Source organism: Leucopleurus acutus, assembly GCF_964270905.1.
Source record: "Leucopleurus acutus genome assembly, chromosome: 9".
Classification (NCBI taxonomy): domain Eukaryota; kingdom Metazoa; phylum Chordata; class Mammalia; order Artiodactyla; family Delphinidae; genus Leucopleurus; species Leucopleurus acutus.
In genome coordinates this window covers 101,478,390-101,502,360 of record NC_139144.1, presented here as the reverse complement: position 1 = coordinate 101,502,360, position 23,971 = coordinate 101,478,390, and positions in this window count along the sequence as shown.

Here is a 23,971-nt window from a genome sequence, read left to right as displayed (position 1 = left end):
CATTCACCTTAAAAAAAGAAGAGTCAGGCGGGTGATGCGGGGTGGGTAGGACAACCACTGGGACACGTGGGCCATGGAGCAGGGGGCAGCCCGCCCACTGTGGCCCTTTTCACAGACAGCGGGCTGCCCAAGGTGGGTGCGAAGGAGGCTCAGTGAAAAGGGAGGGTGTTCTGGAAGGTGCCAACTGTGGAGTGTCGTGAAGAGGGTGTTGATAAGACTTTACAGTTTCACCTAAAGCTAGTCTTCTGACTCCCAGCTCCCAGGTGGATTGGAAGGTGATGGATGGAGGGATGGATAGATATAGAGATATACACACATCTTCACATACATGCAGAGCACACAGAGACGGAACTTCCTATTTTAGGAGAGCAGTGCCCACATTTTTGAGCCAGGTATTCTTGGTTTGTATCAATATCCCATCCACTGCCTTTCTGGTTGTATTCCTGTCTTTCACATCTCAGTCACTGGCTTATATTTACCTTATTTGCTTCTAGTTGCATGATTATACTAACAGCGTTTCCATTTCCACCTTTGAATACGTGATAAACATAGTTCTTTGCTTTTTCTACTTTTAATGCTGTTTAATGATGCAAAACATCGATTACGTTGAAATTACAAATCACCTATATGAAAAAGGTGGAAAAAATGAAACACCCGAATTCCACACGATTTTTTTCTTTATCGAAAGGAGAGAAGGGGAAGATTTGTTCCCTGTTTTGTGGTTTCACAGTTATGAGCATCTTTCAAGAAGAAAACAAAAAAAAAATCAACAAACCCCACGAGGACAGCATGTTTATCTTTAGGATGCCCTCCTGAAATGGAACTGCGAATTATTTAATATTATGTATGTGAGCACTTGTACCCTGTGGAGGGGAGCATTGCAGCCCTGTGTCCAGGATAAAATCGACCCTGAAGGACAATTCGTCTTGCCCTTCCTCACGGAGGGCTCAACCAGAGGAAAAAGGGGGGTGTTCAAATTGCAGTGAGATGGGCAGTTGCAGCCTCCTTCTGCAGTTCAGTGAGAGGCCAGGGGACCGGGCCCAGCGCTGGTCCACAACCCCCTCACTGTACCTGCCTCGGGGGACCCTGGGTTTCAGCTGCAGGAAGGGTTAATCCACTACTGGCGCTTTTCCAAAGCTCACACCAAATGCTGGACCAGATCCACAGGCCTGAAACACTCAGGTCTGGAGTAAAAGGGAGGGAACCAGAAGATGCCTTAACGGAACAAGGCTGGACATGCTCAGAAGGCGGCGGGTGTAGGAAGTAGAGGCCCGATAATACCTAGAGATGATGGTACTAAGTGAAGCAAGTCAGAATGAGAAAGACAAATACCATATGACATCATTCCTGTGTGGAATCTCAAATATGGCACAAACGAACCTACCTATGAAAGAGATTCAGAGACTTGTGGTTGTGTAAAAATCTGGAAACATTCAGTCCATAACACCTGTACTTACTCTATCAGATCTCCAAATGTATGACTCTTTCAGGGCTCAGTATCAAACCCTCTTCTTTCATCTAGCTATAAACCACCCCTAGAGATTTATCATATAGATAGTACTTCTATCTATATGATTATATATGATTTCAGTGATTTTGTATATAGATGTATATATGATAATTCTATATACATGAATCACAAATTTATATCTCCAGCTCTGTGTTCCCAATTTGTATAACCAGCTACCTATTGAATATCGTATAGGTGTCTCGAATGTAGTGGGTCTAAACGAAGCTCTTGATTTGCAAATCCTCCTACCCCCATGACTTGTTTCTCCCCTTCAATCATTCCAGACTAAAACCGCGGCATGATCTTACATCTAGGATATAATATAATTTAGCTAATATGTCCTTTAATATTAGGCTTTTAAGAGGATGTCATTTTTTTGCTCCTATAAAATACACTTTAAATTTCATCTTTGTGCATAAAGCTTTGTTAGCATTTCTGGTGATGTCTTTTGAATAAATATCTAGACAAAGAATCAGGTTCTCCCTGATTTACTGGGCCGAGGGCAAAAGTGTAAATGTGTCTAAATATTTAAAAGGTATAAGTCAAGTAAACAGATACTTAGACTATGTTCTACCTTCTACTTTGACAACTATATCTTCATAATGACCTGAAATGCCAGGTTCAAGTTGAGAGTTTTAGATTCCTTGGAGTTCTGTGATTGAACGTCCTGGTGCGAGAACAGGGCCCTGGCGCCGGCACGTGCCCTGACCTCCTCCCCTCCCTGCTTTGTCTTCCTCTGTGAGGGGCTTGTGTGTGTGTGTATGTGTGTGTGTTCACACCCCAGGCTGCACACTCCAGCTCCTTCCTTCCCAGCAAACGTTCACACCCCGGCTACCCTTAGGGTGGCCTGCTCAGCCCTGGAATCTGGCTGGGGGCTGTTTGGGGCAGGGGTTGCAGAGTTCCTGGTCCCTGGAACGGGTTCCAGAAGGGCAGGTGAAGCTTGGGCACGTTGCCTAAGCTCCGTGGGCTCCTGGAGACCACATGAGAAGAGGGTGAGAAAAGAGGTGTCTCTAAACTGCAGGTTCAGGGAAAGGGCCCCTCTTCTCCAACACTAAGTCAGTCTGAGAGGAAGTCAGGATACTAAGTGTTTGACCATCTTCCAAGCTGCTTTCCAGAAAGACTGGACCAGTTTACAGGCCTCTCTGTTGCAGGACACTGGACTTTCCAGGCTTCTGCTCGCTGTGTGGCCTTGGGCAAGGGGAGTATGCTCTCCAGGCCTCGGTTTCCTCATCTGTAAAATAAACTCCATTCTGGCTCTAACCTTCTCTGGTTCTCTGAAGCCAAGCCTTGTGTTTTAACCATTCATGGCCTGAATTTCTGCAACCTCCCGTGGTCTGTCATGGTCTCTCCAATGCTTGTATCTAAACACACGTGTGTGTCCTCATGCGCACCAGGGCTCACAACAGAAACTCCCGCGAGACCAGGAGCATCTGGGACCAGGTAGGTTTTCTGCTGGCTTGACCAGTCCACTAAAGGTTCAGGAAAACAGCGGCCTCTCACTTGCAGTCCAGGCAACTTTGATTCCTCCGTTTAAGTTTTTCCTCTCGTCTAGCCATCTGTCATAAAATTTACAGCTGTATAACCAGGAAGTCACACCCTCTCTGGTTCCAGGATCACTAACTCCTTAGTGTCTCTGTGGTTTTCTGGAAGATTTTACTACATTTCACCGCAAGGAGCTGCCCCATGCTTATTCTTTGCCTCATCTACTCTGCTCCAAACGTAAAGGAGAGATTTACCTTCAAACCTAGGGACATCTTCAGGTCACTCGGAGCTACATATGCAGGGCTTCCTAAAGGAACACTTTTTGTTTCCTGAAGATGGCACTGTAATTTTACTTCTGTTCCACAAACGCTTCGTCACACACGGAAATGTGCCCTTCTGTGCAGCCGCAGATTCATCTAAGTGAAAAACGTCCAACAATATAACTGTGTGAACAGAAATGCCTATGTGGAGATGTAAAATTGGTAAGAATAAGCACTTGGAAAGGGAACTCATGATCAGTTAATGTTTTTTTCCTAAGGTGTTGCTTTTTAAAAACCCCTTCCTCAAGGACCTGGAGCTGCCTCCTACAGATAAACCGAAGTGAAAAGTAATCAAGCGAAAAAAAAAAAATAATCAAGCGATCAGAAAAGAACTGAAGCAACCCCACTTGGCTCTGTTCTCAATTCTCTTGCCTACCACCTTCATGTCATTCAAGTAAAATCTAAATCAAACATGATTTATTGCATATTGATTATTTCAGTTGGAGTGAAATCTCAATTTAACTCAAATGTCCTTACAACGTCTGCCCAGGAAAAGCGGGCACCCCTTCGCCACTTTCCTCACATCTTACCTGTCTAAAGAATCCCCCCAAAGCCTTGCTGATCTGTCTTCAGACTCTGGTGGCAGTTAAGACGCTTGGGCTGCAGGACCCCGTGATAGATCAGACCCCTAATTCCAGTGCAAACCCGAGGGGCCAGAGTCTTTGAGCAGCTGGGTATCTTGAGGCCTGTTCTCTACCCTCTTAAGACAAGTAGTGGGGAGCCTGGCCTCCTTCCTCCACCAAAGAGGCCTTGTGCCCGTGAAAGAAAATGCTCTTTTCCAGAAAATTTCGAATCTCTCTAGATGGCAGAACCACCTGGAAGTTCTGAGCTCTTTGGGAGCATCATGATATAATGTATTAAAATATATATTAAAACTAAAATAATCAAACAGATAAGTTTGTGCTCAGTTGAGATGGTATCTTGGCCTACGTTCCAGAATAGAGAACATTAGCATAACCGAAGGTTTAATAAAAATTACTAGAAAAAAGCCTTGCAAAAGGGATAAAATCTCTCTGTTTTACGTTGCCACCAGCTGAGACCTGCAGAATGTGTGAAGGGGCTCCGTGGAGGCTAGGCCTCCCCGGCGCAGGCTCACTGTAGGGCACCCACGGCCCAGGTGTAGCGGGGTTTGATTGGCTTTAAAGCATTTTCTATGTGACAGCCGTTGATGTTCTCAACCACTCCGTGATGGTGAGTTTTGTGGATGCCCACATACTTCATCAAAGATGTTTCTGGGTGTGTCTGTGAGGGTCTTTCCGGGTGAGATGAGCATTTCAGTCTGTAGAGTGGGGAAAGCAGATGGCTCTCCCCAGTGTGCGTGGACATCATCCCATCTGCTGAAGGCCTAAACAGAACGAAAGGTCTCGGTAAGGGAGAAGCCGCTCTCTCTGCTGGACTGTCTTTCAGCTGGGTCTTGCCTTTGAACGCAGACGTGGGTTGGAACTACACCTCCAGCTCTCCGGGGCCAACTGCACATCTTGGGACTTGTCAGCCTAACCACGTGAACCAATTCTGTATAATAAAACTCTCTATATATTTGCAGATGACCCTTGACAACACAGGTTTGAACTGCGCAGGTCCACTCATAGGCAGGTATTTTTCAGCAGTAAATACTGCAGTACTACTCCGCCTGTGATTGGTCGAATCCATGAATACGCACCTGTGGATACGGAGGACCCAGGATGGGGAGGGCCGACTGTAAGTTATACAACAATGCTTCACTGCCCGGAGAGTTGACACCCCTGACTCCCATGTTGTTCAAAGGTCAACTGTACTTCCTGTCGGTTCTGCTTCTCAGGAGAGCCCAGACTCACACACACTCCACTGGGGCAGTGTCCTTACTCCCACTTTCCACAAGGGCACTGAGACGCAGCTGGGTGGTTAAGTGATCTGTGTGCACACTTGGCTGGGGCTGGTGGGACCAGACGGGGAGGGCTGGTGCGGCCGCCGCCCCCGGCCCGGCGCGCAGACCCTGGCTGGCGGGTGCCCCCTGCATGCGGTGCCCTTGTGCAGCCCCCTGGCCTTGCCCCCGCCAGCCTCCATTCCTAAACATGAGCCCTGGGTGGGGGAGAGGAGCCCTCTGCACACGTATTCTGGCCTCCTCCAGCAGGCTAGAAACAAGCCTTCGACATTCAAAAAGTGATTCTTGAATTGGGTCGAGGAAACGCTCGTTTTGCAAGATATAATTGGACCACCGACCACTGTTGAATGGCGTCCTACGCAAGAGTGCCGTCTGGGACACGTTCAGTTTTCCCAGAACTCTGAAATGATGTTATCCAATGGAAAGGGAGGGACCGAAGAAAGGGGCTGCTATACCCGGGCTGGAGGGAGAGGTAAGCAAGGCACCCAGGGTGAGGCCCAAGGAGGCCCTGGGCTCAGGCACCGGCCTGGCGCTGGCCCAGCCCTGCGAGCCAGCACCTCCTTGGGTGTCTGTGCCCCAGCCCCAGGTTTGCTGCCTCACCTGGTCCTGGCCCCGGGTAGGGGGACACGGGGTGGGAGGGCACCGCCGAACGTGACAGGGCCTCCCGAGGGTCGCGATGCCCTTCCGACGGCTGAGGATCACGTGCACGGGTCCTTCCCCGGCTCCGTGCCTCTGGGGCGCGCTCAGGGCCGGTGACCCCAAGGTGGGCATCTGGCTCAGTCCTGCTCTGGTCCAGGCACCTTGAACTACGCCAGCCCTCTCTCCTCCCCATCAACAGAACCGAGCCCTCTCCTAGAAGGTCGTTCTGGACAACTGCATCGGCCCAGCCTCTCAGAGAACCATCTAAACATGCAGCCCTTGGAACGTGGCTGTGACCCCAGGCGGGTGAAGCTCAGAAAGGATTTCAAGAGGAACGTGTAGGTCTCAGGATTCGAGAACCGAGCGGTGCTTCAGACGGCAGCTGGGGGTCTACAATGCAGGCCCTGGGGCTCTGCACAGCGGAGGTGGCCAGGGGAGAGGGGGTGGGGAGGGGAAGGGGCACAGAAAGACAGGCCTGGAATGAGAAGTGATGGCCACATTTTAATAAAGATCTTCATTTACTCTTTCCCTCATGTTACACCTTCCCTCAGCCGTTGTCAACCAGGGGCCCATCGGTTTGTTTCTACAGCACTTGTAACTACCTTTGAACAAAGTGGCTTCTGTGTAGTCGCTGCTTTGGGGTCTTCCTTTGTCACTTTGAACAAGTTGAACATAACATCTCAAAGCAGGTCTGGGTCCCACGTCTGAATTTCTGCACGTGATGGTGACTGAGCGTTTCCTACAAGCCGCGTTCCCGCCCACACCCGGGGAGACACATAGCCAGCCGCCCTTGGTGCCTGCCATGCTGAGTGAGACAAACAGGGCAGTTATTCAAATAATATTAAATGTTAACACTGACATTTTCCGGGACCGTATCTGTCATAGACCATGTGGATCACATCTGTCATCTCAAATGCCCCAGAGCGTGTGAGCTTCCAGAAATGTTACGTTTGCAAAGCCACGTGCTGCTGGCTTTCAGTTCTTTTGGAAGTGCTCTGAAGCTGCAGAGACGAGGCGGGGTGGGTGGGGGGGTGGGTCGGTGGGTTTGGGGTGGGGGTGGGGATTGGAGCGGGCCCCCTGCCAAGGGGGAAAGAGGGGCCAGGATGAGTCATTACAAGCACGGGTTGCCAGACACACAGCTCTGCCTCTCCTGGCTGCCACGCGGCCATCAGCCCCAGGACCCGAGTCAATCACACCAGTCTGGTTCTCTTGAGACAAAACCACACAAACATGGAAGAGTTTTGCTCTGTAACTAGAGCTGGGAACAGAGCCTTCATGCATGAAGTTTCTCGACCTCTTGTGGCCAGAAAGACTTTAAACTTGCTGCTCTACCCCAAAGAGCCGAAGTTTAACTGTCGTGTTTAACTCAGCTTTCATGAAGACGAGATCATCTCTTTTCTGATGCAGCTGTCCCAGGGCTTCCGTCTTCTGGGGCTTCCCAGGAGCCCACACAGAGCTGTGAGGTGCCTGTGTCCTTGTTTTGTGTGTCTGCGCCTGTGTGTCCATTTCCTTTTCTACCAGAAATCTGATTGGTACATCACCAGATTTTGGGAATGCCAGTCTCCTTGGTAAGTTGAAGCTCATATGCCCTCATTGGGGTGGTCCTCCCCTGCCTGGGCACTAAAGTCTAATGACCCGATGGTTGTAGGACTCCGGAGAGCAAGTTTTATTTGACCAATTCGTCACAGAATAATCATATCAGAAACAGCTCTCGGTAATGGAGTGCCTAGCACCTTCCAGACTCTCTTCACTTACTGCTTTACTTTAACTCTCACAACTACCCTGTAAAGGCTAGCATGATTACCCCCATCTCCCAGGTGAGGAAACCAAGACGTGGAAAGCTTACGGAACCTCTCTGAAGACATACTATTAAGTCCATGATGAATCTGAAGTTCCAAGTCAGCTCCAAGGTCTGTGCCCTTTCTACTGCACCACGCTGACTTCTCTTGTAGGTCAAACTTGGAATTTACAAAAAGGAGGAGAATTTGCCAGAGAGGAATGCAATCACACTATTTATAAAAGTGTTGGCTGAATTTGCAAAACAGTCAAAAATAGGCAAATGCCTCAGCTGATTCTGAATATTCCACGTAAGTCTGGGCTTCGTTCCTCAGTCTCTCCTCGACAGGGAGCTCAGTGTTCTCCCTCTGGCCTGGCTGGCGGGGGGCTCAGGCCTGTGGTCACACATCGTTGAACTCTTTTGTCATCATTGTTGGCCAGAACTTCCCAACTGCAGGCAGCCGCGTGGACATTTCCGTCTGGGTAAGACTTAGCTGTGGGGCTGCCCTGTGCATTGTGGGATGTCCAGCAGCATCTGGTCTCTGCCCACCAGACGTCAGTAGCACCCACTCGCCTGATTGGGATGGTCAAGATGTCTCCAGCCATTGCCAAATTGCTCCAGCTGGGAACAGCCGGACTAAAAATACCCTCTGCAATCACACCCTTGACTGCCTTATTCATCCCTTCCCTGTCTGCTCCCCCCTCTTCCTTATGGGGCTCTCCTGGGAGCAGGTCCTTAATACATTATCATGTGCAGTCAAGTGCTCATCCCAGGGTCTGTTTGTGGGGACCCAGCCCAAGATGCTCATTTGTTGCAAATAGAAAGAAAGCCCATGAGAGAATGAAAGGCTTAACTTCTCTGGGTGTCAGTGCAATCATTTGTAAAAGGAAGGTCCCGGGACCTCCCCAGTGGCGCAGTGGTTAAGATGCTGTGCTCCCAATGCAGGGGGCCCGGGTTCGATCCCACACACGTGCTGCAATTAAGAGTTCGCATGCCACAACTAAGGAGCCGGTGGACCGCAACTAAGGAGCCTGCAAGCCACCTAAGGAGCCCTCAAGCCACAACTAAGGAGCCCTCAAGCCGCAACTAAGGAGCCCACGTGCTGCAACTAGGAAGCTGGCGAGCCACAACTAAGGAGCCCACCTGCCGCAACTAACACCCCACGCAATTAACTAACTAAAAATACCTAAAAAAAAAAAAAGGAAGGTCCCTTTCAGTTCTGATACTTTGTCATCTACAGAGACCATAGGGGGTCGGAACCTGGGGGGATCTTGCCATCTCCGAAACTGGGTGCCAGCGATGCAGAAGAGGGAAGTCCCCAACAGCAGGCACAAATGAATGTTTGTTGACCGAATGACTGAACTAGCAGTTGAGGAGAATGCAGATGCGATGACTTATATGGGATACGTCAAAAGCTGGATTTGAGGCCCTTCCATGTAAGTTGAGTAACTGCATTTAATGTGGAAGGATTGTGTAATCTCCTTCACACCCAAACAGGAGCAGGAAACTGCAGGGACATACCTGTAGCTCAACACGTTGGGCTTATTGTCTGTTGCAAAGAGGCGAACTTGTACCACAGAGGACTGTGGACTGTCTCAGCCAGAGGATGCTAGGAACAACTTGTTACAGGACTTGGGCTTGTGTTCGGTGATTTGGGGGCTGGTTCAAGGCAGTGGGGCTTCGCTTTGGACTGGACGATGTCAGGAAGCAGGCATGATTAGGTGTTTTAGCAGACGGCACTGGAAGATGGGTGGGCTGAATCTGGGCTGGTGCCGAACTGGTGAGAGCAGTGGCCACCAATACTCACCAGGATAGGGTTTTTTTTTGTGGTTTGGACAATGCCCTATTTTTGTCTGCATTCAGACATGGCGGTGGGGTGGCCCTGGCCCTGTCTTGTTCCATTTCAATCACAGAGAGCGCCAATACTGGTATGCTGTGCCACTGCCCGTTTAGCTTTGCATCTTCACTTCTGTTGCTGCTTCTCCACTGCAGCACTTCTTCCTGAAACTGTTGTTACTGAGTTGCCCCTGACCTTGCCTGGCTCTGGGTCCCACGCAGTCAGCGCTGACATACGTTCTGCCCAGTTTTCATCTGTACAGCTGTGTGATTTATCCTGTGACTAGTCTTTCTAGCAATTAGCCTTTCTGTGGATTCTGTTCAAACGCACAGGCTCTGCCAGTCAGAACAAGTGGGTTCAAATTCCAGTTCCCCCTCTTGCTAGAAGCGTTATCCTGGCAGTGGGGTGCATCCTAATATGCGGGCTGTGAGAGTCGGAGGAGATGAGGCATTAAAGGCACAGTGCCTGGAATGTGGTCAGTATACAGTGAGAGTCTGATTTCTTTCCCTCCGGTTTCACTTATATAAGGACCACTTTAAGAAGTCAGAAACCCCACTTGGGAGCAATTCTCTGCTCTTGCCAATCCAGACAGCTCTGTTTCCTTCCCCCCACGTTATCACTTAGGCAGTTCAGCCTACTTAGAATGCCCTTTCCTCATATTTGCCTGGCTAAATCCTACAAATCCTTCCAGGATCCACTAAAAAACAAACAAACAAAAAGAAAAACCACCAAACTTCTCTTTTCATGAAACCAAAGAAAATATCCTTGTCTTTAAACTCTCATACCTGAAGTTTATTTTAATAGAAATAATATTTGCTGAACCATTACTCCTTGCTAAGGATTTTGAAAATCACTTTATGTGTATTGATTGACTGAATTCTTCCCATTTGTCAGATAAGAAAACAGGCCCAGAGGCTGAGTAATTATCCCCTACCACATAGCTAATCAAGGGTGGTCAAAACACATAGTTCCTTGAGAATGTGAGAAACACATTCATTTCTGATTCATATCTTCACCTTTTAATAACAGGTATCAACATTTGGGTGAATAAACTGTTGCATGAAGAGACAGCTCTGGTTTATAGTGACCGCTCTCTCAGCATCCTCTCTTTTATCAGAGATGAAAACGGCAATCACTCAGCCCCGTGGTGTCAGATTGGCTGCCTTCCACTTTCCACAGGAGTCCTCTTTCATCCAGTTCCAATGGTGGAAAACCAGGTTTTACAGCCATGGAAGGAAAGATGAAGGGGAGACAGAGTTCTAGAGTCCACAGAGCATTTTGGAAGTCATAAATACCACTGGTACCCTGTAGCGTGAGATGTCTGCTATAGGAAAGCTCTTGTAATATCTACACTCTTAGTCTTTGAAAGAATCAGCTGCTCTGTGCACTCTTCAAGGGAGCACCTGCTGAGACACAGGGGGTTCTTGTAGCACTCTGACTCTCTGGGATGTGTTACCACCCATGCTGACCCACTCTCTGCATTGTTTCCAACAAGTGCTGTGTAGTCTGGAGCTGGAAATGGGGCTTCATGTGCAGAAGCTGCTTGGAGCGAGGGTCTTTCAAAGGAGCACTTTCTTTTCTATAAGGTGGGTGTATGGGATGAATTGTGCTCCCCCAAATTCATATGTTGACGTCCTAACCCCCAGTCCCTCAGAATGTGACTATTTGGAGACAGGGCCTTTCTAGAAGTAGTCAAGTTAAAATGAGGCCATTAGGGTGGGTCCTAATCCAATAGGATTAGGACTTAATCCAATATGATCCTAATCTTTCTAAGACGACAAGATGAAGACACAGACATGCACAGAGGGAAGACAGTCATCTGCAAGGGAAGGAAAGAAGCCTCAGAAGGAACCGACCCTGCCAATACCTTGATCTTGTACTTGCAGCCTTCCACCCAGTACTGTGAGAAATAAATCTCTGTTGTTTACCGCCTGGTCTGTGGTATTTCGTTATGGTGGCCCCAGCAGACTAATGTGGTGGGGAGGCTGGAAAGAATGGCTGGGGGCTCCTTTCACAAAAAATCTGATATGCTTGGTGGCCCCAGACAAAGGCAAGTTTGGGTGCTCATCTAATTGACAAAGGGTGACTTAGCTGTCAGGGCCCTGCGGCCTCTCATTGAAAAGGATTTGGGCCAAAGAAAGAGAAAAGGTACAATTGCAAATAAGTTTTAAAAAGCATTCTGGGGCTTCCCTGGTGGCACAGTGGTTGGGAGTCTGCCTGCCAATGCAGAGGACATGGGTTCGAGCCCTGGTCCTGGAGGATCTCACGCACCGCGTGGCAGCTGGGCCCGTGCGCCACAACTCCTGAGCCTGTGCTCTAGAGCCCGAGGGCCACAACTACTGAGCCTGCGCTCTAGAGCCCGAGGGCCACGACTACTGAAGCCTGTGTGCCTGGAGCTCGTGCTCCGCAACAAGAGGGCCCCGCAGTGGGAGGCCCGTGCACTGCAATGAGGAGTGGCCCCTGCTCGCTGCAACTAGAGAAAGCCTGCGCGGGGTAGCGAAGACCTAACACAGACAAAAATAAATAAGTAAAATAAATTTATACAAAAAAAAAGATAAAGGAAGAGAGTAGGCAGTGAAAACCCTCTCGGACTTTAAAAAAAAAAAGCATTCTGGAGACAACAGCTGTGGAAGAGGAGGGAACCAAAATTTACAACCATATAAATTTTAATAGGAGTTTATAACCTCTTATGAATATTATCTCTAAGTTAGTTCCTATACATAGGACTAAAAATAAAATTATGCTGGGCAGTGTGCCCAGATGATGGTAGATGGAAATAAGGCTCTTAGAAAGGATGACCTAGGTCCAGGGGAAGCTCAGCTTGAGTAATCAAGGTCATTGAAGGTCAAAAATCACAGACAAGGACCTGTTTTAACTCTTGTCCTGATAACAGCTTCTGTGGAGACCCTCCGGTTGTCATTTGCATCAAGAAGCCTCTGGAAGCAGGAAAGACCTCTCAGTGCTCTCTGGGCACAGCCAGTCACCGCAGGAGAACTGTGCCCCTACCCTTACACCCCCTGTGGACGGAGCAGAGCAGGGCACCTCACCCTACAGAGACAGGTGAGGCACGGGCAGGGGACAGACAGTTTTTCTCGGTAAGAGTCAGGGAAATTCATCAGTTAACCAACTGGAAGCAAGATTAGAACATTCTCTGGAGACGGTCTACTTCTGTTTGCTAGCCTAGCAGCTGCACGCGTGCAGTATGGTTTGAAACCCAAGTGTGCAAGGGCTTCTGGTATTTCCAGTTAATTATCAGAAACATGTCTGTTGTCATCTAGATGCCCGTCATTTGTTCAAATGACTAGGACAAGTTTTCCAAGAAAGCCTGGAATCTGCTAGCCTTCCCCCATTACTTTTCAATAAACACACACCAACTTATTTTGCCACAGGTGGGTATCAATTCCCACAGCATCTGTGACAACGCGTTATGTGAAAACCAAGTTCTCAGAAATCAAATCTCTGTTTTAATTGCACCAAATGTTTAAAGACATTGTGCAGCCTCGGAATGTCAGACTCTGCCTGGGGTTGCTGCCTCAGTGCTCCGGCAGGGGGCAGCGGGCATCTGGGTGGCGAAGCTGGCTGCCCAGGGGGACGTGATGACCTTGAGCCTGAGTCCACCTTCAGTATCCAAGGGGGGTTCAACCTGGTGTTAGAAGCACATATTGCCTCGGTCCTGGGCTCCTGTGCATTGGGATCAGGCCTCCAACTAGCTGCTTGGGGTAGGGAAGGGGCACAGGGCCAGCTTCCTGCAGGGCAAGGTGTGCCAATCCGCAGGGAGGAATGTGCATCCCAGCTCTGCCCGCTCAAAAGCAGAACCAGCCGATTAAGTTCTCTGGGTCCCTTCACCTCCCTGGAGGCAGGCCCCAGGGGAGAGGAAAATTGCCCTCAGCTCCACTGGCCGCAGTAGTTTGAACTGGCTTCATCTTCCCCATTAATCCAGCGTATCTTGCACTCAAGCACCCCTTAATTTCTCTCTTTTGTAAGTTATTTTACTAAGCTTTGTTAAGGGCGTCTCAGTTGTCTCCTGTATCTCTCCACTAAGATGCCTAATCAGCATCTCACATGGGAGGCCACAGACCTGTTATTCCCACCCCTCCTTCCCTCCACCCACCGCCCCAGTCTGTCCCAGCCCAATGAATGATACCACCATTCAAAACCCAGGATTAACCTTAGATTCTTCTCCCTTTTTCACACCTTAAATCCAACAGCAAGTTCTGTCGTCTCTACTGACAAAGTATATCCTATATCCAGCTACTTCTACAACCTCTACTATTAATACTTTACTTCAGGCCATCATCATTTCTCACTTCAACTATTAAACAGTCCTCTAACTAGTATCATTTCGTCTACTTCTGTCCCACCTGAAAAGGTAAATATGTCACTCCCTTGTTCAAAATCCTCTAATGGCCTTCTGCAAACATTTGCACAAAATCTTCACCATGGCCTGAGAGGCCCAGTGTGACGTGGCTCCTGGCTCCCTCACGGCCCCATTTCCTCGCTCACTTCTCCAGTTACCCCAGCTTCCCTAAATATACTGGCTCCTGCCCCAGGGCCTTTGCTTTTCTGTTCCTGTGTCTGGAACACTCAGAGAGGGGAAGAACAGCACCTCTCACTGCAAACAACCTCACACCTTTTCCTGGATTTTTCATTAAAACGGGAAAAGTACCTTTTCTGATACCCCGATTCCTTTAGCCTCACAGGAATAACAGAAGGAAACCAGTCCATCCCTTCTGATGGGCTTTCCCGTTGGCCCAGCTATTTTGCGCTCGAGAAACGGCTTTGTACAGAAGTTACCGCCAACTAGGATTGGGAGAAGGTGTGCTCACCTTTCAGATGGAAACCGCCCTGGAGGATGGACTAGACCAGGAGTCCCAGCAGATATGCCTGAAGGCGCACCCTCCGTTCTCTCCCTCCCTGTACCACCGAGGACGTCGCACGCCCCGCCCCCAGGCCCGGGAAGCACAGACTCCTGGGTAAATGCTTCTCAGCTCTGCCGCGTCCTTGGGGAAAAGGGCCTCGTGGGAGGATTATTGGCTTCACCTGAGCGAGTCTGCTGCGCGTTAACAGCGTGGGACGCGAGTTCCAGTGTGTGGATCAGTTCGGACTGGGGCTCTGGGGAGGGAAGAGAGCCGAGAAGCTGGTCTTGCGGGGCCATGGAGAGCTCTCCAGAACCACAATCCCATAGTGGCTGTTACAGGAACTCAGTTTGTGGTTCCGGGGAGAAACTTTATTCTCTAAGAATAACTTTCTCTAGAAACAGTTACTAGTCCGTGTTATCCCTCTATGATGGGAAGACACCAAGGAGTGTATTCTTCTTGTGGTAGAATATCTACAGCATAAAAACTTACCATTTTAACCATTTGTAAGTGTGTAATTCAAAGGCATTTAGTACATTCACATTGTTGTGCGACCATCAGCACGGCTTTCAGACCTCCATCAGCCCAAGCAGCAACTGTGCGCTCACGAAGCGAATAACTCCCCGCCCCCTCCTCCCACCCCCAGGAACCTCTCTTCTATACTTTCTATCCCTGTGAATTTGCCTATTCTAGATGCTGCATATAATGGGATCATATGATATCTGTCCTTTTGTGTCTGGCTTCTTTCACTTAACATAGTGTTCTCAAGGTTCGTCCATGATTAAGGAAAGTTTTAAAATAAACATTCAATGGTCATAGAAAAGTTTGATATTATAATAATTTGAAAAAACATATCGAGAGCTGCCCCGATGATAATGAACATTTCCTGAGCACTTTCTATATGCCGGGCACCATGCCAGGAAGGGCACATAATTATTTTAAAATCCTTTCAAGAACAGCACGATGAAGTTATTGTCATCTTTGTATTACAGGTGAGAAAGTTGAGGGTTAGAGAGATGAAGTCAAGTGGTTCGAAGGGTTGAGTCAATCAGCTGGCTCTGGGCTCAAATTCTTACTCCTCAACTGCCCTGCCTCTCTGTTGATTCATTCCTTGTTTTCTTTCCTCACCACACTGCTGTTTGAACCTTTAAATTAGCACCTACTACAGACACCGGAGTATTAGAGCTACTTGTGTGTATGTCCTGACTGCCAGACGGGATGGGTTTTGGAGAGAAGAGACTCATTTGTTTTCATCTTCAGGGCCCAGCACTGTGCTTGGCACACAGCAGGCTGTTAATGAATGTCTGCAGAAATGATTGAATAGCACACTCGCCACAGAGATAGACTTTGCGCGAAGAGCACCCCCGAGGCTCTTATTCGTTGAATTGAGGTTTTTGTTTTAAACCACAAAGCAACTTGGCTTGTTTCATAGAAGTGACTTAATTTACCCCCCCTGCGATCCCATTTCTCAGCAGCTTCAGTCCCACCCCACCCCCCAGAGGTCTTAGGAAGAAAAAGTAGAACGCTAGATCTCTGCTGTTGCCACAGTATTGGTTTTTCGACTGTGGTTGCTGTTCATAGTTTATTCTTCCAGCTTTTCAGGATAGACGTGAATCGGAGTCCAAGCAAATATGATTACAAGCTCATTTTTCATGTTTCTATCTTTCCCTGTAACCCAGGGAGAGCTGCAAAAAGGCTCACCTGCTTCTGACAAGCGTGGTTAATAGATTAAACTGACTGTGCATGTGTTTTCATGAGGATAACAGGGAATTTGCATTACAGAGCAATACCTGAAGCCACACAAAGAATCGTGAGACAGGCAATACCACGGGGTCGGGGGGGGCCGGTTATGAGCATCTATGGAAGGAAGGCATCCTTCACCTGAGTCCTATGTGCTGCTCCGTCTGGCCTCTGAGACGCTGCAAGAGTTCATACAGAAAGAACAAAGAGCGGCAGTAAAAGAGAGGATGGGAGTAAATTAAGAACTGAGTTTTATTCAAGATATTATTAAAGAAGTTATTTAGAAAATGGTCCAACAGATTCACTGGGATGCCTGATATTGTGAATAAATACATCTTGAGATCTTCTCCCAAGTAACTTTCCAAAGGATGTCATTTCCTCTCTTTTCCTGATCCTGGTTAGTGTAAAGAGGGTGGAGAAGTTTTAACATGAAGTACAGAGAATTGAAACCCAGGAACCAAGACTCACTATCGAGCCACTTCTGCAACGATTTTCCAAAATGGAATTTTGATGCCAGTGGTTGCATCTTTTTCCCTCCCTCCAGAGTCTGCCGCCTGGGAAGCAGTGGTGCAGGTCAAGTTCTAGTTGACACGTCCTCTTCCTCTTGAGGAGTCCCTTAGCCTTCATGGCCCCCAGCTCTACTCATTTGCATTGTGGTAAATCAGAGCCATTGACTAACCCCTACTCAGAAAGTAGCCGATAATCAAAATACTGGCTGATGAGAGATTTGCAGGTAAGGGCATTTTCAATTTCTTAGGAGAAGCTGGAGGAATGAAAACCCTCTGAGACTCAGAAAGAGTATTTCTGGCTTCTAGGCAAATGTGTGTGGGAGAAATTCTCAGGTGGGAGAGGTTGCCTGGAGATCCTTAAAATAGACCACTCAAGGCTTGGAGGGTAAGGTTAGCTGCTGATGACCAGGACAACCACAAAAGAGAACTGGCTTTCATCTTTGGTCAGCAGGAAATGGATCTGTGTTTGAGGAGCAGAGGTGAACAGATGACAAGTTGCGAGATCGGGTGGTCAGAAGATTAATTTGAAAATTAAAACAGACTTTTTAACAACACCGTGCGTGTTGGGAATTCAAATCTTTGATCAGGCAAGAAAGTTAACAGTAGTTGTAAATCACTCCCTTGCTTAAGAATCTGTCACGGCTTCTTGCTGACCACAGGATTAGCAGTCTCTAATTCAGGTCTCTCCACCCTGAGGCCCCTTTGCTCATCTCTACCTTTTCCCATTCAGTCCCAGCTAACTGCCCTCTGCCTCCACCAGATGCTTTATCCATCTAAAACACATCCCACTCTCATCGCATGTGTGTTTCCCTGATGAAAATGCCCTACTATTCAAAGGTACCCGGCCCAAGCGTCCTTCCTGCTGGATCATCCCTTGTGAGTGCACCTCACACTGATACGTACCGTTTCTGAAATCAGGCATCCCCAAAGACTGCTTATGGAGTGTGAATCGGTGCAAACTGAAAAAAAAATTATCAAGAGCCTCATAAATGATCATATTCCACAGAGAGTTCTCAAAGGACTAATAGAAAAATCTGAAAAGCTATTCACCCTGTGAGCAGTCAATAAAATGCAAATTCAATCAAATTAGATTAATATTCAGATAATACTTTCCATCTCTTAATTTGGCAATGGAAAAATGCTGATGCTTGGAGCTGATGAGAGTGTTAGGAGTGTAACTTGGTAAAATCTTTGGCAGGACCCCTCTGGCAACGTGAATGAATTCTCCAGTTGGTGGAGAATCCCACCTCTAGGAATTTATCATAAAGGAATGATGGATAAACAGAAGAATCTATTTATGTGTGTTCTTTGCAGCAATATTTTCATAGGGAAAAATTCAGATCTACTATCTAAATGTCCAATAACAGAGGTAAAGTAAAATAGTAAAACAGATAGTAAGTTTGGCTATAGCCATATACTGGAATATCATGCAGCCATTAAAATGATGGAACTCATTTAGTAAAGTGAAATATAACTGTTCCATTGTTAAGTGAAAAAACACTGGTTGAGAAGGAGTATGTATGATTTGATTTGGGGAGGCTCCCAAGACCAACCTCAGGTTCAATAATTCACTAGAAGGACTCACAGAACTCAGCAAAGCTGTTATACTCATGGTTACAGTTTAAAACAGGGGAAGGACATAGATTGAAATCAGTAATGGGAAAGGGCTCATAGCACAGTGCTCAGTGGAGACCTGCTGAAAGCTTCTAGCTGTCCCCTCCCAGTGGAGCTGGGAGGACAGTGCATATTTCTCCCAGCCACAATGTGTGATATTAAATATGGAATATTGCCAATCAGGGAGGTTCACCAGAGCTTTGGTGTCTAGAGTTTTTACTGGGGCTAGTCACACAGACATGCCTGACCACCCCTATGGCTGACCTTAGTCTCTAGCTCCTTCAAAGCTCAAGCCGATACCAAGTGACCCAAAGCCCCCACCCATGAATCTCACTGTTAGAACAGACTATCTGGCCCAAGGCTCGCAGGTCAAAAAAGGCACTCATCAGTCAGGATATTCCAAGAGCTTCGAAGTTACCTCCCAAGAACTCAACACAAAGGACCAAACCTATCTTTGGTCAAGGTTAATCCTTCCCTGCACAGGCCAGCCCCTGGCCCTTTTCCAAAAATGACCATGTTTGTCCAAGCATCTACATTTAGTAGAGTGTTTATATAACAGACACAGCAACAGCATCCGTATGAACATGCCTAATATTTGGAGAAGCCACTGTGGTGTAGGAAAAGATTTATATAAACAGCTAGTCCATTCTATAAAGCCATTACACACATTTTTATAATTCTGTATTAATTTGATTCCTCAATTTCTCCCTTCACCTACAGCTAATTGTACCTTATGATAAACTGTGCAGAACTATTGAGCATAGAAATTAGCCGATGGCTCGGAAAATCCAGTTCTTCCTCAGGTCAGTAATTCTCCATCAGTATTGCATCCCAAGGAGGTTTTAACTCAGGCTCCCAATATATTTGATTACCATTATTAGTATTATCATAAAACTTATCTACCTAAGGTAGTTGAATCCCAGCAACAACGCCAGTGTCATACCAGATCACGCATATTATGGTCATGGCACAATTCAACTTCATGACAGAACAAATACAGGGGTGTTTGCTATGCCTTCCCAACAGAACTGGCCCTTGTGCATTGTTATGGGCTGAATTGTGTCCCCTAGAGAGATATATTGAAGTTCTAACTCCTGGTACCTGTGAACATGACCTGATTTGGAAATAGGGTCATTGTGCATGAATTAGGTAAGGTGAAGTCATACTGGCGTAGAGAGGCCCCCATCCAATACGACCGATGTCCTCATAAGAAGAGAGGAGACACGGTCAGAGAAGACGGCCACGTGAAGACCAGCGAGGCAGAGATTAGACAGATGCAGCTGCAAGTCAAGGACAGCCTGGGACCACCAGAAGCTTGAACAGGAAGGCAGATTCTTCCCTAGAGCCTTTAGAGAGAGGGTGTGGCCCTGCCAACACTTTCACTTCAAACTTCTCGCCTTCAGAACTGTGAGAGAATACATTCCTGTTGTTTAAAGACATCCAGGTTTGTAGTAATTTGTTGAGGCAGCTGTAGGAACCTAACACACCCATTTGTCAGATATTATTAGAGAGGCATCATTATGACAGGCCAGGGTTCAGTTATTTCCGGGTTCCAGGTCAGCTGGGGACACAGCCAGACACCCTGTCTCAGCTCGCAGGCTTGTACTCAGACTGGTTTCCACTGTGTGCTGGTATGTAGCAGGGCCCACCTCCCTCCTCTGGTGAGGACGTGGGCGGTGTTCAGAACAGTTCTGATCCCTGCTAACTGTGCTGAAGAATACATCTTATTCTGATCTGTTCTTGGGGAGAGGGCAGTCACAGTGCATTGATGTAAATTACCAGAGGGTTTCTGTGGGTTTGGAGGTCCACAGGAGGCCCATGGATGTGCCCTTGATTCTCAGCGTCTAGAAGGGAGGGTCATTGCCCCATGGCTACTTCATCTTGTTGGAAGTAAAACAGTCAAGAGACCTCGCTGGGGAACAAGTCCTTTCCCAGCACTGGGATCTCACAGTATTGCACGTTATTTGCTGAGTTTAGCCCACCCACTTCACCAAAGCTTCCTTATCTTTCATGCTAACCTTCATCACTTGCCTGCCTCCTGGAAGAGAATTCCCTTGAATCTGCTTATTCTAGTGAATATATTTTTTTCCACTGACTGCTACTCCTCATTAAAAGTGAGTTCAGCTTGTCCCACAGGGCCTAGGCCAGCATCCGTCTCTCCAAAAGCCCCTTTTTTGTCTTGTGGGCTGTGTTTAATCCACCGTGCATGTGGTCACCCTTGTGTACTAATGACCTGAGTGCAGTTAGAATAGATGTTTTGACCCGAAATGTTGGGTCCCCCATTCTAGGGTGAGATGAGTGGTGGTCCCACCTAGATGCAATTTAGTCTGATGCCATAGAGTCTCCCACAGCCTTTCTCTTCTCAGGGTGGGGCCGTTCCCCAGGGGAATTCACACCCACCATGTGACGCTTACCGCTTCAACCCCATCAGAAATCCATTGTCTTTTCCTATTCTGCTTGATAGCTTTCTACCCAGAAAACAAGGGCGAAATGTATATATGCGTGGCACACTGTGTCGTGTCAGGTATGAAGCTGCTATGCTATAACCAGGGACCTTTCTACGCATTTAATCATCCAGATTTACACTTACACAGCTATCACCTAACTGAGGGTTGTACACTGTGACGTCCGATGGCCGTGTGGGTAGTTCCTGGAAATTCCTTTCCAAGTGATATCCTCTGTAGTAGATGCAGGGCTAGTCCTGGCCCCGGATCAGTATTCAAGGAAGAGCGAGTGCTCACGTGCGTGAGGCTGGGACACACGGTGGGGACCTCCCCTGGGCCCTGACGTTATGGTTCATGCGGATGAAGGAGGGAGGCGGAGAGAAGGCACAGGACCACAACGTTCAGGCTAAAGCTTCTCTGTGGGACTCTGATGCAACCCAGTCGAGTGCAGGGCTTGAAGACCTGAGCCCTTGGCAAATGCCCTCTCCCGAGGGCATGAATCAAAATGGTTACCCTAAAGGTGGTAGAAACAGGAAATAAGACTAAATTTTAAAATGTTTGAACTAATATGTGAGGGCAGTGGCCCCAAAGTGTAGCTGTGGTGCTGTGATGTCCCTGTGACTCCCCGCCCCACCTTTGCAGAGCTGACGTCATAGACCACAGTTGGTTTTGTTAAGGGGACTCGTCCCATGGAGCTTCTGCTAGTGATTATGTCTGGACGCGGCCAGCGCAGCAATCCATATACTTCCAAGTAATCTTGTCAAACGACCCAATGTCTGCTATTCGTTCCTTCTCCTCAATTGTCCCTGAAAACAGTTGTCTTCTTGAGAAGAATAAATATTTCCCCCCAAATCAATCACATAATACAGTACAGGTGTCAAGGCAAGTCATTCTGATTCCGAATCAATTCAGCTAATACCTGCTTTACTCTATTTGCTGGTTTCATGTTAAGATGATTCATATTAAGTCATTTTTCTTTCCCATGTGTCCCGGACTTGTATTTTATAACACCAGCCGGGGACACCAATTAAACTTTAGAGTTCACTTCTGCAGTGCTTAAGCTGAGATTTGTAATGACATGCCTGGCAGTACTCAATATATCTCCTGCGCTTGTAATGATTTAAAGGGAACACAATGGTTACTGCTTGGAATCAAAGCGAATGGACTCTGTAAATTTAATTTAGAGGAGTTATAACATGATCACCCAGAAATATATTATAGAATCTTGTTGTATTTTTGACAAAGCCCCGGGTGTGCTTCTAGCAAGATCTGGGATTTAACCAGGAATGTTTTCTTTACAGTGAGTACAGAATAGGGACACCTGCCCATTGGCCCAGCTTCAGAACTAGCACTTGACCAGCAGAAGTGCTGTTCTGGTTCCGCTCGACACGAGTACAGACCTTATTCTGTCCAAGAAGGAGAAGTCAGGCTGGGGGAGGAGTCATCCGCAGGTAGGTCCAGGTTGGGCGCCTTCTCGGAAAGCGCACGCGGGGCAGCGAGGCGGCATCTTCCATTCACGTCTTTGCAAAGGGGTTGGTGTCTGTTCATCTGCAGAACCGGAGGGCAGACCCTTTATCCCTGAGTTTCCTTCAGTTCCGCAATACAAGGAAAGTAATTGCATTTAAAAGAACAGAAATGCTCTGCTGTCGCTCCCCTTTCTCATTGCCTTTGTTCATCCACTAATATTTATCGATTGATTGAATTAGCGGTTATGTTTCCTGACATCCATTCATGGGTCAGCCCTCTGCAGTCGAGATTTAACTGTGCTGCCCTGCGACGGGATGCTTGCCTCCCGGCCCCTCTCTCTCCCCACCCAGGCTCCACGGGGCTGAGAGTCAAACCGATGATAATCTACAGAATAAGGTTTTTTATCATCATTCATCCATGCAAGGTGTCTCTTGTTTTATTTATTTTCACCCCATCCTCACTCCCATTTCCTTCATTACCATTCCACAGGTAATGACTATCATATTTTGATTTGCATGTAACATATATTTTATAGAAGGATGTAAGTACATATGCATATCCTTAATTATTCATGGATCCTTGCAAATGTTTTGTTGCTCTGAATGTTTTTAATGTTAATAAATTCCATTGCTTTATGAATCTAATTTTGTTTCTTACCTTTTCACTCTGTACTATATTTTTAAGATCTATGATTTTAAGATTGCTGTGTATGTATCTAGTTGGTGACTTCCCACGGCTACACAGCATTCTGAGTGTGTTCCACCTTGTTTTAAATAACGACTTGACAGATACTTCAGACGCTGACAACTCCTGGCTACTACAAACCCTTCAAGAGTTCACTCCTGGCTTCAAAGTTTCCACCTAGTCCTGCTGTACTAGATCTTAGGGAGTAAGCTCTTATTTAGCCTTTTTATATCTTTCATGACTTAGAAGCTTGCCCTTATGTTCCATTTTAGCTATTGCCTTCCTAGACCTAAGAATTTCATCTTCCAACTTTCCAACAAAATAAGTTCATTTTCATCATCTTGGCCTTCTTCATCTCTGCCACATCTTAATTTACATTTTATAACTTGGATTTCTATATTTAGAAGAAATGACTAACTTTCTCATGCTTTGGTTCCAGGGACTTAAAAAAATGTCGGCTTCATTCCTTTGGTGAAGACTTCGCATACGTGTTTATTTATCTGTGCCAAGAGATGTTACTCACCCCGTACCCAGAGGACGAATTAAGACGAATGGAATGATAATGCAAACGCAGGGGGAAAAAACCCCCGAAAACCAACCTTGCATTCTCTTCCTGGCAAACTGCTTTGAGCTGCGGTCCTTTGCAGGCATGTTGGCGTGTTTGTGGGAGGGGAACGGTTGCTGGTAGAAAGGAATCTTCCAGGGAAGGGATTATTTAGCCCAGGTTTCTCTGAATTCATGGACTTCAGAGTGACCAGGGCAAGATGTGCATATGTTAATGATGACTCAATACTTGCTCTCAAGAGTTAGCTTTCAAACATAGGTTCTTTGGGGAGGACATAAACTCTTTTTCAAAAAATAATAACACAATTGTTTCCTCTTTTCTGTCTTCTGGCTGGTAAGTCCATCCGGCCATGTCATCACCAACAAAGAGTAAAATTGGATGTTTCCTTCAAGGTACCTCTCCCCGTGCTGTTCTCCCTCCGACCCCTTCTCTGCTTCTCTACTCCCCATTCATTGAAAAGATGCTGCTTCTGCAGAATCAAATCGCTGTCTTCCTGGGGCTTACTGAGCTTGGTGTCCACGTGGCTGACGGCAGGGAGACTGGGAAAGGGAGGAAGCACGGGGTGCTCAGACGCTTTTGCTGCAGACGGTAACTCCTGAACTGGCCGGCTCATCCTTTGAAAATTCGTTTGTTATGAACTTTTACAAGCGCTGATTTTCTTTTCTC